This window comes from Phalangium opilio, unplaced genomic scaffold (assembly GCF_054372755.1).
Source record: "Phalangium opilio isolate 3A_F unplaced genomic scaffold, DU_Popi_V2 ptg000017l_1, whole genome shotgun sequence".
NCBI lineage: Eukaryota > Metazoa > Arthropoda > Arachnida > Opiliones > Phalangiidae > Phalangium > Phalangium opilio.
In genome coordinates, this window is record NW_028324151.1 from 10907950 (window position 1) to 10923131 (window position 15182).

Below are 15182 nucleotides of genomic sequence, written 5' to 3' on the forward strand. Positions count from 1 at the left end.
CTAGTACTGATAGGTGTATTTAGAAAACGATTAGTGGTTCTGAAACGAAAATTCGTCTGGTAAAACCAAGTAATCGAATTTTCGAGTACTTGGTTTGAAAAAACACGTACTCGAACTAGATTATTTGAAAATGGAGTAATATTCGTTTGAACGAGTACTCGATTTGGATTTCGAAGAGGAGATTTACTATTTGATTCGTATTCGATTCGGTTTGAAAAAACCACTATTCGCACAGCCCTAATTAAATGTATCCCTGCTAAAATGCAGTATTCTGAAATGTAGTCCTCGAAAAATATAAATTCAACTCTGAAATCTGTTGACTAAAATGCAGTATTCTGAGATGCAGTCCTTGGAAATTAAAAATTAACTAAGAAATTGGGTTACTAAACTGCAGTCTTCGAAAATTAAAATTACAACTCATTTGGTTGACTAAAATGCAGTTCTCTGAAATGTAGTCCTCAGAAATTATAAATTCAACTCGAAAATTGTTTAACTAAAATCAGAAGAAAATAGGGGAAGTACGTATTCTTAGCTATTTCGCGAGACGTCACTTTATCGGTTTTTTCGCGCCACTGAATATCCGCTTTTTTTGGCGGGAAACCGCGGATGAATACAAGAAACTATTTTCTTCGAAGGTTCGTCTGCTATCCAGCTGAATGCTGATTTTGTTATGGTACCTGACTTCTTGAGTTTACTATGGCCGAGGCTTAACGAGTCACTCGAATTTGGCGAAAATTCTACTTGAATACCTTTAGTTTTGCCTTTAAAACTTGTCTGGCTTTTCTTGTCACTAGTTTCACGATATACTAAATTACACTGGACAGAACTATCCATTTTTAACTCTTAATTGAACGATAACTTTCAATGTCAATCTACCCGGGCGAAAGAAGGACGGAAATCGTCGTCTATACTCTGTAGTTCGGTTTCTCACGGTATGGTGGCGCACCTTCAAAAATTTCTATCGGTTCTCTGCCTATCTCTGATTGGCCAATTTAAAGCGATAGCTTGTTTCTGGGAGAGAAGGACGACTTACACTAGCTAAAGGTACGAATACGTACTTCCCCTATTTTCTTCTGACTCAACGTAATTTCGGTCCAGCGTAACTATGTAATTTATTTCGGTTGTCGCTTGACGTCGGGCGAAAAGTCGTTATTTACGCCAAGTGAAAACAATGCTTTATGATAATGACGTATAAACTGCGGGTACTCTCTATTTAGCAATCCTTACGCGTACGTGTAGCTACCTAAGTTCTGCAGCGAACTGGTCTGTTTGTTTTAAATTGGCTACACGTACGCGTACGTAGGAGATCATTGCTTAAATTTTCTACCATTTAAGCGATGATAGAATAAAAATTTTGCTAAATTATCGTAGTGGTCGTTCCCAGGTAGAATGTTGGGTTTTTACCTCTCCGAGTGACGTAGTCCCGGAGAGGTAATACACCGGCCGTGTCTGTCTGTCTGTCTGTCAGACCACACGTGACCGCGTCGCAGTTTACAAATCGGAGCAAACAAATACCCGATTTCCGGAACGCGTTCGTGGTTCACGGGAAATTTAGCCATTCATCTGCCAACACCAGTCTTTACTAACTGGCTTCTAAGGACCACAATCTGCTAGTCTTTGTCCATCCCACATGGACACTAGCCTGTACTTGCTGGCTCGTAAGCACCACCATCTTCTGTTCTTCGTCAATCCCACATTGACACCAGCTTCTATGCACCACTATCTTCTGTTCTTCGTCAATCCCACATTGACACCAGCTTCTATGCACCACCAACTTCTGTTCTTCGTCAATCCCACATTGACACCAGCTTCTATGCACCACCATCTTCAGGTCTTTGTCCATTCCGGCTTCTTCTCCATCGTTATCGTTTGGTTTTATGATATACGCGGCGATCGGCTAGGGTTACGAGAAACGTCTAGCCTCCCAATGGCAAGGCTTCCACCATCGGTTCACGCGAATGCGTTTTTATCTATTACTAGCTGTTACCCGCGGCGTCGCTCACGTGTACTAAGAACTTCCATCAAAATGATATAAAGAATGGGTAGATTTTTACTGATTACTAATATTTTTGTAGCACCCTAAGACCGAAGGCACTCGGCGTTGCCCGTCAGGCCGTGGGAACATTTTTTTATTACTTTTCACGCGGGCATTATTCCATAAAGAAGGGTTTTTAAGTTTTTGGCCGCCATTTAAAAAGATGACGACAAATTGAACCCGAAAGACCATTCAGCCCGTCTATAGCTTAAAGGAAACCAGTGTACTAAATATTTGCGAAATCGGTTGAAACGCGCGGACTTTGTTGCATAGAAAAGATTTTTTTACATTTCTGGGCGCCATTTTTTAAGATGGTGGCGGATAAGAAAAATCTTTCTTAGTGCGTGCCTACTACTTATGAGTAACGTTCCTGCAAATTTTCAGCCTTCTAGGGCCAGCGGTTTGGGCTGGGCGTTGATTATCAGTCAGTCTGTCAGTCAGTCAATCAGTCAGTCAGGACTTTGATTTATATAGATATAGTTTATAATGGAAACGAATCGTATATATACCCCAAAATTTGAAGAAAGCGGGCAAGAGGGGTACCCTTCACTTTAAACGTCAATATTAGCAAAGTTTCGAAAGATAATAGAAACAACTTTATTTTAAGCGATTTAACTATTTTTAAAGTTATTTACTGGCGATTAAAATAATTAATATCATTTATATTTAATTAAGTTTTTAAGATAAACTTATTTCTATGTAATGACACAAGTGAGGGTTTATATAGAACGAGTAATGAAAATTGCATCCGAATCGAAACACTACACGCACATCAAAGTTAATATAAAGCGAGTAGGATGATAAGATCTCTTACAAAACGATAACATTTCCGTTTTGCAGAATATTAAATGGAAATATTTTAAATATTTTTCGGCATTACGATTCTTTAAGTAGTTGTGTAGCTATAAAGCTCTGTTTCATCTTAATATTACAAGAACTACTTTTTGATATTAACATTTCAAATTTGGTGTTTACTTTTAATTCAGCTTTACTACATTTATATATAGTGTAAACGCATTTTTTATATACATTAGATAATATGGATGTTAATTCTTCATCTATCCAGAAGTGTTGAAACGATAGGGTTTGTGAAAAGAGATACCCTAGATTTAAACTAGAAATTACCTTGTTTCGCCTCCTCTTATAGGAGGTGTTAACGGTTCAGAGTGAGCCGAAAGTTAAATACACCCTTCAGTGATACATTTTAGGTCTTCATTAGAATTATTGAGGATACAAAGGAAATTGTTAAACGCTTAAGCCTTTGCTAAAGACCTTGGCTATATTTCGCCAATTTGAATTATGTATTTCCGGTTTTTCTCATTGGCTGGTGGACCTGTGTTTAGAAAGCAAATTCGTCTCGGCTCGGAGAGGTTCATTTTGGTTTCCCAACTTGTTTCTTTTATAACGAAGGAGAGCCAATCGGTCTCTTACTGACTTCGTAACAGAATTAATGTTAAATGTTACGTCACGCATCGAAGAACCCCTTCCTCCCCCTTTGTCACGGACTGTCACAAGTTTAGAAACCCACTATGAGTGTGACGTAGTTTATGGGCGATCCTTTAGACATTAGAAGTCAGCCTTTATCTTGACGCGTAATTTTTCAAATCCTTTTTGTCTGAAGAACCTTATAATCTAGCTTTATTTCGTGTCCATAACACCCAGTGGGCTATATTCCAATGGGTCGCGATTTCAATGCATAGAGAGGTGGTGGCCAGCCCTATGCCACAGCTAACTGACAGCGCCCTATACTAACTATTACCATTAACCTCAACATGTTTTGATGGAAAGGAGAAACCGGGTAATACTGCGAAGGAAAACTCCTTTAACAAGTGAGCAGAGAACTAGCAAACTCTATGCAGAAGGGTTTGTACCCCGGTTTTTCACCCGATGCCACAGTCCGGGATCGAACCCAGTACCCTCTTGCTGCGAGGCAAAAGTGCTAACCACTTCACCACCCCAATACGAAAAAATAGGTTTTAATAATTTCCCTTCTCAAGGTTAGTGATCTAGCGCAAGGGCCCAAATATTTTACATTAAGAGGCCTTACTGGGCCCCTAACGGCGTTTATAGGCCCCCAAAGTGAAACAAAAAGTAGGCTATAGCCTGTGTCGCCTACCCCTGGCGCCTCCACTGAGTGCAATTTAATTTATCGTGAAACAAGTGATGAAAAAGTCAGACAAATTTTAAGGGCAAATCCGACATTTCTACTCTGATAAAAATTAAAGCCGACGAACCCTGGAAAAAACTAGTTCCATGTATTCATCCGCGGTTTCGCGCCAAAACCGCCGATATTCAGAGGCGCGAAAAATTCCGTTAAGTGACGCCTCGCAAAACGGCAATGCATACCTACTTACCCCTATTTACTTGATTAAGTGCATGTAAAAATTATCATAATAAATTTATAGATGGCGCGAGATTTTGACGGCCGAGGCTACCGCCTACACTGTTACGATGTAAGGAGTATCTTGTGTCTCTATGGGCGCGGCCATATTTCCCCGGCCCATCGTGCTTTTCGCGGACGCCTTAGGTGGCGGCAGCGGTTTCGCTCCCCTTTTACTCGTAGTACCAAAACGTCTCCCACGGGGCGTAAAAGCGTAAGCGCGCCAAATTTAGGAGCAAATGCTGTAGTATGAAAATGTACTACGTTTTATACTTATACGGAGCTACGTATTATTTTCTTATGGCCTCTCCTAAAAACGTTCGTTGATAAACCATTCTGCTTTTAACTCCCCCTCCTGAAATTTGTGATTCAAAACGGAAATAAGCTAATTCTAAACGCCACCTATAATTTAGTTTTCGTACTAATATACGGGATCTGTTGTAGAAGTCGTCTGCTATGTTAGGCTTCGCGCAACCTTTTGTGTAAATTGTGTTACTTAGATCACCATGCACCATGCAACCAACTCACGCTTAGAAATTCATTTTACCCCAACATTGGACTATACTTAATTTACGATTCAACCAAGTATTTAAGACTTTAAAGGTTGTACCGCAGTTTGTAAAATAATTATAAAAATGGTGAGACCTAAGATTTGTGTGAATAGTGGTTGTAGAAGTGACAATCACTAAAATTCCCAACTTTTCGTACGTGTACGCTCTAAACATTTCTTTAGTTTCATCATGGGATTCACAAAGGAAGACGATGGTTCACAAAAATAAGACCAAAACTAATTAAGCCTTAACCAGTCTCAATTGGAAATGTAGCAGACTGCTTTTTTTTGCTGCCCCCCTTATTGAATCACTTTTCCGGTTCGCACCAAAATCTCGCTAGGGTGAGTTGTCACCGAAAATTACTCTGATATTCACTCTTACCGACCGTCTCTACAGTTAGTTGGTAAACTGTTGGTTCCATGGTTAAACGTAGCGCGTCGAGGAGCTATTCGCTAATTATAATTATCGTTCATTTGGCGATTTTCGTTGATGCTTTTAAAAGGGATTTACTATTATTATTGGGGGAGGGGGGCTCACACCCTAGCACCGATGCCAGAGGCATATTGTGCACCCTCATATTCAGGCCTTGAAGAAACCCGTGGCCGCGGCGTAACGTAGAATTCGTTCCACCGTCATGGAAGAGACCCGCGAGGGCTCCACAGTATGTGAATCAAAGTGATCCAATCTGAGTGAGGCGAAGTAATCGCACTCGCACAGTATGTGAGAGGGAGTTTCTTCCTTCTCCCAGCACGACCGGCAGAGAGGGTCGTCAGCAAGGCCCATCAGATGGAGGTGTCTATTTAGCCGACAGTGTCCGGTCAAAAGACCGGTGGCCAGCCTAATATCCCATCTGCTGAGCGCAATAAGGTCCCTAGCCCGAGACCTGCAGGGCCATTGACAAACAGTTTCGTCTGTCTGATGCCAGGGCTGATTTTGAATGACAGTCAACCTGTCATGCAGGCATCGTCTAGCGTACTCGTAGGGGATGAGAACGACCGGCGCCGGTCCCAAGAACTTGGCCTCCGCACCCCTTTTAGGAAACCTATTGCCATGATGTCCGTTATGCCCCGGCGCTCAGTACAACTGGATCCTGTTCAGGACGCCAGTCGCACAAGCAGATCAAGGCAGCTGCGCACCAGTTGAGAAGTGATCTGACCCTGGCGGCCTGACTGTCAGAGTAAATTCTCACAGTCCGTCCAGTATACCCTTTCTTGATGCAGTAGTCCGCGCAATAACAGATCGCTGCAATTTCCGCCTGGAACACACTTGTTTAGGTGCCCAGACTCTCTGAAAAACCCACCCTTGTGGTTTGGTAGTAGTAGCCGGCAGCAGCGCCGGAATCACTCTTAGAACCATCGGTGAACCAAATAGTTAAAAGGGATAGGGATTTATCGGTGAATGTCTTTCATGATTTTAAAAGAGATGCGGAGTAACGTTTACGTCAGAGTCACGTGTAATCATTGGCGATTTTAAACCCATAAACAAATACCTTCACACGTAGAATTTACGACAGAATTTTCGTGACTTGTTAAAAACATTATACTTACAAGTTGAAGAACTGATTTCGGGTGGAAATAGTTTTAGAAATCTGGCGTGACCAAAGGCAAAGACCGTTTTGAAGGCGTAATTTGGCTATGTTATGTTTGTATAAAAAAACTAACTCGTCTATTATACACCTGTATTGTATTGTATTGTTGAAGGGTCGCGTCGAGCACCGATACCAAAGGTATATTGTGCGCCCCGAGCTGGTTAGACTGCGAAGAGTCCTGTCGCCTCGATGAATCGGAGAATCCGATTGGCCGAGACAGTAGAGAACTGGTGAGGTTCCATAGTATGCATGTCAAAATGCTCAAACCTCATGGCCGCGAGGTAGTCGCAGCTGCAGAGGATATGGGAGGAGGTTTCCTCTACCTCCCGGCAGAACCTACAGAGTGGGTCATCAACGATGCCCAATAAGTGCAGGTGTCTATTCAGCCGGCAGTGTCCAGTGTTCTTATCTACGCTGATAACAAACAGTATAAATACCCTTTGTATACAGTCGACATGGCAGTTGTTATTAATGTGACCGGACTTACAAGTTATGTAATGAGTATATATACCATTAAACTTCATACTGTACAGTAGTTGATGTATCTTAATTGCTTGAGGCTAATACACAACATAATGGCGACGGAGGCGAGATCCTGCTATTGTTTCATTCACTGTCATTGCGAATCTTCAGTGCCGAAACTAAGACTTTCACCGATTAACAAGAGGCGCGAACCCGAGTACCCAAGATGTCAGTCACGAGTCACTTCGGACCATTCGCCGAACATACGGAGTCTTGGACACTATGCGCCGAGAGAGTGGGGCAGTACTTTACTGCAAATGACATCAATGACGAAGCGAAGAAGAAAGCGATGTTGTTAACCGTAATCGGATCCTCAACGTATGCCACGCCACGAAACATAGTGGAACCTGCAAAACCAACGGACAAAGACTACGCATCTCTGGTTAAAGCCTTAACCGATTATTTCAGAAATCGTCGAAAGATTCAAGTTCAACTCAAGAGACCGTCGACAAGGTGAAACGATTGTCAAGTACATATCCGAACTGAGACGAATGAGAGAATTATGTAAATACAGCACATAAATGGACAACATGCTCAGAGATAGACTGGTATGTGGATGCAAAGATGTCTCTCTACAAAAAATACTTTTAGCCGAAGAGAAGCTAACACTAGTCAAAGCCATGTCTCTTGCACAAGCCACGGAGCAAGCCAATCAGAACGTTAGCGCCATGAGAAGCCAACTGAGCAGCGACGGAACTGATAAAGTCAACGCTATCTCACTGCTTGCAAGCAAGAAACGAAATCGGAAACCGGGAAGCCAGGCCATGAAGAGTCATAACCACTACGTGCAGGGCCGGCGGATCTGGTTAATCCAGGGTGGGTACTTTGTGTTCTACTGATCTCTGAAAATTTGGTGTTATCTTACATAAAATAAAATATAATAATAATTAGTAGTAGTAGTATGTGAAGTAATTGAGAAAAAGATAATATTTAAAGAGATCTTTTATAATTTTGTTAAAAATTTTAATTCTATTCGCGCAATGCAAAAACTGCAGTGCGCTTATCATTTTTGGAAATGAACCCCAGTAGCAAAAACTAGTCGGGCCGACACCAAACCTTGTCAATCGGCCGAGCCATTGAGTAGTCAAGGCGCACTTGGATAAGAATATCGCGGTCTTCAAGCCGACTAAAAACTAACTTGTGGAGCGACAGTTGGAATATTGTATTCGCGTCACTAAACCACCTCAAAACTAACTAGTCGAGCAGCAGTTAGAAAAGGAGATGCCGTCACTAAACCGACTAATAATATTTAGTCGGTTTAATGACGCTCATCTCCTTTTCTAACTGCTGCTCGACTAGTTAGTTTTGAGGTGGTTGAGTGACGCTAATACAATATTCCAATTGTAACTTGACAAGTTAGACTTTGGTTGGATCGAAGGTCGCAGGATTCTTCAACAAGCGCACATTGGACATGAAGTATTGTGGACCGACAGTCAGATAACTCCACTGGGCCCATTGATCAGATTTGTTGTCAGCCCGACTCGATTGGTTTCTGCTGCTGGGTATGGTTACGAGAAACATCGTCTCCATATGGCGGGTTTCCTCCATAGCTGCCTTTCATACTCTAAGCTGTGATTCGAAACCCGTTTATACTACCGATTTCTGTGAGGCGAAGCAAGTGGCATACGCTGCATTTCAAACCTCAATTTTAGAGAAGTGTCTCAAAATATTTTAATTGTTTTTCTTTAAAACGATGTAACGCACAATGATGTGAATAACTAACGAAGAAAATGTATAATAATAATTTAATATTTAATAAAATCTTGATTTTCGTCTCAAAATTAATAGAGAAAGAGTAATAGACCCTTTCGATATAATTAAGAGGGAAATGCAAGGCGCTAAAATTTTGCCTTCCGTATCACTTTTTGACGCCGGCGCTATAACCTTTTTGAATCATGAGAATGCTCAGAGGCGGCAGTGTATCAACCCCTAGTATGTCCCAATACAGAGGGTTGTCTACATCGAAAAGGTTTCAAGTCGGTGTAGTGACGCGCCCCATAAATACCATGGGTATTTTACTCACCCCGAATTTCCCGGGAGGGTAGGCCTACCCACCATACCCACAGCATCCGCCGGCTCTGACTACGTGCCGAAAGAAGGTCAAATTCAAGGACATGACAACGTGCTAGGATGTTATCGATGTAATGGGAAAGGGAATATTCCGGCTAACTACCAGTATAAAGAATTCACTTGCCATTTCTGCAACAAGAAAGGTCCTTTGTCCAGAGCCTGCCGCCAATAAGCAACGAGGTAGGGCAAGAAACAATAACAGTGTACAATTTTGCAAATAAAAATCCAAGCTCTGAGGTCAGAAAGGTAGTGAAAGTAGTCTTACAAAGTCAAGTAGATCCAGATAAAAGGGTAGGAGTTCAGGCAATAGTTCTACCGTATTTATGTGAAGCCGTGGCTACTAATGAATTCCACCAACTTGAGGAATTAATGAGCGAAAAGGGTCTAAAACTATGTGATCCTCCTAGCCAGGCTAAAATAGGCGAAACCAATATTGAAATTCAGATAGGAGTGGACCACTATTGGGAAATAGTCACGGGGGAAACTAAAAGATTTAGTAAGAATATGGTTTGCTTAGAAACACACTTATAGGTTGGGTTATTCAGGGAGCTCAAAACGGTCCGATATTTCAAGTAAACAATACAGCTGTTAGAGTAGGATTAGTTAATATTAGAAAAACATCAGATATGCTAAAATCCCTCTTTGAGCTCGAAGCCATAGGTATAGATGGGAACCCTAAAAATCAGGACATGTGTTATATTCAGTAACAAACAGGCTGGGAAATAGCACACTTCCTCTGGTCCAAAACCAGTTTATTAATTGCTTGGACTAGTTTTTTAATTCAAGAAGTGAGGGTTACTGGTCCTTGGTGTTGTGTTATGAACTTTAACACCTTTAAATTTGTATAAAACGTAAACTTTATTGCATTATTTATGCGCGTCTGTATTTGCCTCTACGGGACTTAAATTAACAACTAAACTGATAATGGGAGGGTACGATATTTATATAGTTCTTATCAGTAGACTTTAACCTTATCAAGCGGGCTGATCATAAGCTGATAACACATCCTCTCCCATAAGTTAAATTCCTACATTACAATTCAATATTTACAACTACTTTACAGTAATGATTTTAGCTAATTAATTACAAATTAAGTCTAACAGTTTGTTTCACTTGGCGGCCACTTCTGGTGTGTATTATTGCTGTGTGTTCGTTTCTCCTGGCATCCGGAACTCTTGCAGGGTCAAGTGCTTCATTCTGACAAGTTGATGGTTCGGTCGGTAGATTATTCGTCAATGGATCTGGAATTGAATTCTGATCGCCGACTATCGTTGGTTCTGTATTAGTAGCTTCCGTTGAGATGGTTGGTTCTGCATTAGTAGCTTCCGTTGAGATGGTAGGTGCAACAGGATACTGAACGGCGTGGTTTAGGCACATCTCTTTAACTCCAGTGGGATGTAGTATGTGACGGGTTCCATCCTCCGGTTCTTTTGGCATTGGTACCAAGTGAAATCGATTTCTTCTTAGCAAACCATTGTGCGTTTGGATTAGGTATGATCGGGGCTCAGACGTTTGGTCTTGTACGGTCCCTTGTACTCTTAGATCCGTGACCCACACTCTCTCTCCTCTCGAAAGTGATTGCAATGGTTTCACCCTAAGACGGCGATCATAGTCTTCCTTCTGTCTCTGCCTACGTTTCTCTTCACGTTTGAGGACAATATGAAACGGCGGTATTTGTGGCAACAGCTCCTTGTTCGATATGGGTAGGGTTGTTCGGAGTTTTCTGCCCATCAATAATTCCGCTGGACTATATCCGTTGGCTAACGGTGTCGACCGATATGCTAGAAGTGCCAAATTCGGGTCCTTGCTCTTTTTCAAGGTCTGCTTTATGATTTTCACGGCTGCTTCTACAAATCCGTTACTTTGCGGGAAATTCGGGCTTGACGTCACGTGCTGGAATCCAAATTCCCTTGCGAAAGCGGTGAAAGTTGATAGTAGTTTATTTTGAAATTGTGGTCCGTTGTCGCTCCTGACTTGCTCGGGGATTCCATGCGTGGCGAATATTGATTTCACGTGATTGATGATAGCAGCTGATGTTAAGTCATTGAGCTTTCGAACTTCGAAATAGCGAGAGTAGAAGTCTGTTACCAAGAGATACCACTGTTTCTCTAGGTAGAAAAGGTCCATTGCCACTATTTGCCAGGGACGGTCTGGGAATTCGCTCGGAGAGAGTGGTTCGTGTCGGTTTGTGATTTCTTTCGTGCATGCTGTACATTTCTTTACAGTTTCTTCTATTTGCTTCGACAGTCCTGGCCACCAAACTGTAGATCTTGCTCTAGCTCGACATTTTGTTATGCCCTGATGGCCCTCGTGTATTCTATCCAAAACGTCTTGTCGCATTTCGCTTGGTATTATTATTCTGGATCCTTTCATCAGAATATCTTGCTGGACGGAGATCTCATCACGGTATGGATAATATTTAGTCAGCTCTTGGTTTAGTTCCCTCGGTTTTGGCCAACTCGATTCCGAATACTTCGTCAACGTTTTGCAGGTATCGTCTTGCTTTTGTGCTCTCCAGACTTCAGCCAATCTTTCGTCAGATACAGGAATGGAAGCCGTAACCAACTGAATATGTGCTGCGATTTCTTCTTCTAGCTCAGCATTACCGGTTTCTGGTAACGGGCCTCTTGATAAGACATCTGCTATGATTAAGTCTTTTCCTGGCGTATAATAAACAGTATAGTCATATCGCATTAGACGGATACGTAGTCGTTGTAGTCTAGGTGACAGGTCGTCAAGTGCCTTGGTTTGCATTATGGCTACGAGTGGCTTATGATCGGTCTCGATCAAAATTTGAAGTCCCAAGATGTAATCTTGAAATCGCTCGCACGCCCATGCCATGGCTAAGGCCTCCTTCTCTATTTGGGCGTACCGTACCTCCGCTGGACTTAACGTCTTGGAAGCGTAGGCGACGACCTTCAATTGCTTGTTCTCTTGTTCTTGACGGAGAACGGCGCCAATGCCATATGATGATGCGTCCGCTGATACTATGGTTTTCAGTTTTGGATCATATAGTGACAACACAGGCTTCGATGCGAGGATGGTCTTAACTTCCTGGTAGGCGTTAGATTGTGAGACGCCCCAAAACCAGCTATTCTTCGTGCTTAAAAGTGCATTTAATGGTTGAATGATGTCGGCCATCCTTGGGATAAACTTCCCCAAATAGTTTGCAAGACCCAGGAATCTTCTTAGTTCCGTGGGATCCTTCGGTTCCGGAAAATTCGTAATTGCTTGAACCTTTTCCTCGTCCGGGCTGATTCCATTTTTGTCGATAACATGTCCCACAAACTTGATACGATTTACAGAGAATTGGCATTTCTTCAAATTCAACGTGACGCCTGAGTTTTGCAGTCGTCCTAATACAGCACGAAGGTTTGTGTCATGGTCTTCCTGTCCTTTTCCAAAAGGTAGAATGTCGTCCAAAAGATTTACATTCCCGTTTACTCCCTCAAGGGCGGTGGAAATGAGACGCTGGTAATGTTCCGACGCTGACGTTAAACCAAATGGCAGACGATTAAAGTAGAAGCGTCCAAACGGGGTGATGAATGTTGTGAGTAACGCTGATTCTTTATGCAAAGGGACTTGCCAATATCCACTATTGGCGTCGAGTTTCGAGAAGATTGTTGCCCCGGCCAATTGTCCAAGCAAATGGTTTACGGCAGGCAGTTGAAATCTCTCACGTCGAATGAACTGGTTCAATTTAGTAAAGTCGACGCATATTCGTAGATCGCGTTTCCTCCTCGACGTTGTGTCGTTGTTTTCATTACCCTTGTATTCGATCTTCTTTTTGACAATTACCATCGGGGCACACCAGTCGGTAGGCTCCTCTACTTTTGAAATTACGCCTTTCTCGATCATGTGCTCCAGTTCCGCCTTAGTGTCGTCCAGTAGCGCAATTGGCACTCTTCTTGGGGTAGTTAATGCGAATGGAACGGCATTTGGTACCAACTGAATCTTGTAAGATGTTTTCATCTTTCCCAGGCCGTTGAAAAGTGCTGGGAATTCCTTGACGGGATTCACCGTTGATCTTGTCTCTGTTCCGATATCTTCAATCATTTGGATCAGTCTGAGATCCTCGCTTGCCGTTAACCCCAACAATGGAAGTTGTAGTTTCTCGATAACGTAGAGATATTCATCGATTCTTACACCGTGGTATTCCAGCTGAACTTGGATTCTGCCTTCCGTTTTCAACCGTGATCTTCCCGGTCCATACAGCCTTTTGTCTGATGGTAAGAGCGTCATCTCAGTTTTTCTTGGTTCATACCAGTCCCAAGGTATGGCAGAAACTTCTGCTCCGGTATCCACTTTAAATTTGATCAACTCGCCGTTTACTTTGACTGGTACTATCCATTTCTTGTCCCGTTCCTCTGATACTGAATGGATGTATGCGTCTTCTTGCTGCATAATCTTGCTAGCTGAGTTGTCTTCCTCACGAAATAGACTTTCCAGGTTGACATCCAACTCGTGGATTTCCATTTCGTCTACGGAAATGGCTCCTAGGAAGACATCTTCCATTTCGACTTGGTTAATAGTGGTTTTTCGGCAGTACTTCGCAAAATGTCCAACGGCGTGACATTCGTGGCATTTGCTGCTCTTCGCTGGACACTTGTCTCGGGAATGACTTGCTTGACTGCCGCAACGAGGACATCCTTTACTGTTCTTCGTTGTGTTGAACGGTGGTTGCTTCTTCGTTATGTTGTCGTATGTGCGCTTCTTACGGTTTTTCCAATCCGACTTGTAGCTGCACGCACTTGCGCGTTTGTTGTTCGGTTGGGTTCCAATTCGGGCTACTTGGCTAGCTGGTTTGACTCCATTTAAATCCAGCTGTTCCCGTTTCCGATCCTCAGCGCTTCTGACCGTCTGTATAGCTTGGTCTAGTGTTAGCTTCGGATCGTCCTGTAGCCGCTCTGATAAGTGTTTGTTGCGTATTCCAACGACGATTCGGTCTCTTATCAGTTCGTCCCGTAGGGTACCGTACTCGCAATGTTCGGATAAAGCGTATACTGCGGTAATAAATTCATCCGCCGTCTCACCTTCTCGTTGTGTCCTTGTATTGAATCTTGCCCTCTCGTAAATGGTGTTTCTGCGTATTACGAAGTGTTTATCAAACTTGTCCAATACTACAGAGTATGTCTTCTTTTCCGCAGCCGTCAGTGTGAACGAAAGAAATATGTCATCTGCTTGATCTCCCATGAGATAAATTAACGCGTTGACCTGTTCTTCCTCCCCTTTTGAACTGAGACCAGAGGCATTACGGAAACGTTCGAAACGGCGGCTCCATTTTGGCCACTCGCTCGGGCAAGCAAAGGTGAAAGGATCCGGGGTTGAGACTTGAAACACGGGCGCAGAGGCTGGCACGGCGGTCATGTTGAGTTGTTTTTCTGTTTTAAGTAGCAATAGGTAAGCGTTACAGTCTAGCGTCCGCAAACACGATGATAGAAGCTGGATCGCGACGGCTCGAAACGCGTTACCGATACTCTTGAGAAAACGAAAAATTAAAAAAAAACTACGCGGTTATAGAGCGCTCGCGACTGTTTCTTCTGACACCATGTTGTGTTATGAACTTTAACACCTTTAAATTTGTATAAAACGTAAACTTTATTGCATTATTTATGCGCGTCTGTATTTGCCTCTACGGGACTTAAATTAACAACTAAACTGATAATGGGAGGGTACGATATTTATATAGTTCTTATCAGTAGACTTTAACCTTATCAAGCGGGCTGATCATAAGCTGATAACACACTTGGGACCAGTTTATTAATTGCAAATCTATTGGAGAGCAAAGGCTGGGACCAGTCCGGAGACCAGTAAATGATTTCAGACACTAGGGGGTCACTGGTCCAAAGGACTAGTTTAAAAAATATCCTTATTTCCCAGCCTGGTAACAAACAACAAATCAAATAAAATAGTTCCTATAACTGCCGCTAGGAGACGACACATGCTTAACATGACGTCAGGCTTTTTGTATGTAAGAAAGTAGGGATTGGGGATTTTAGAGATCGGCACTTCTCGGTAGTGCTGGGCGGATCCGAT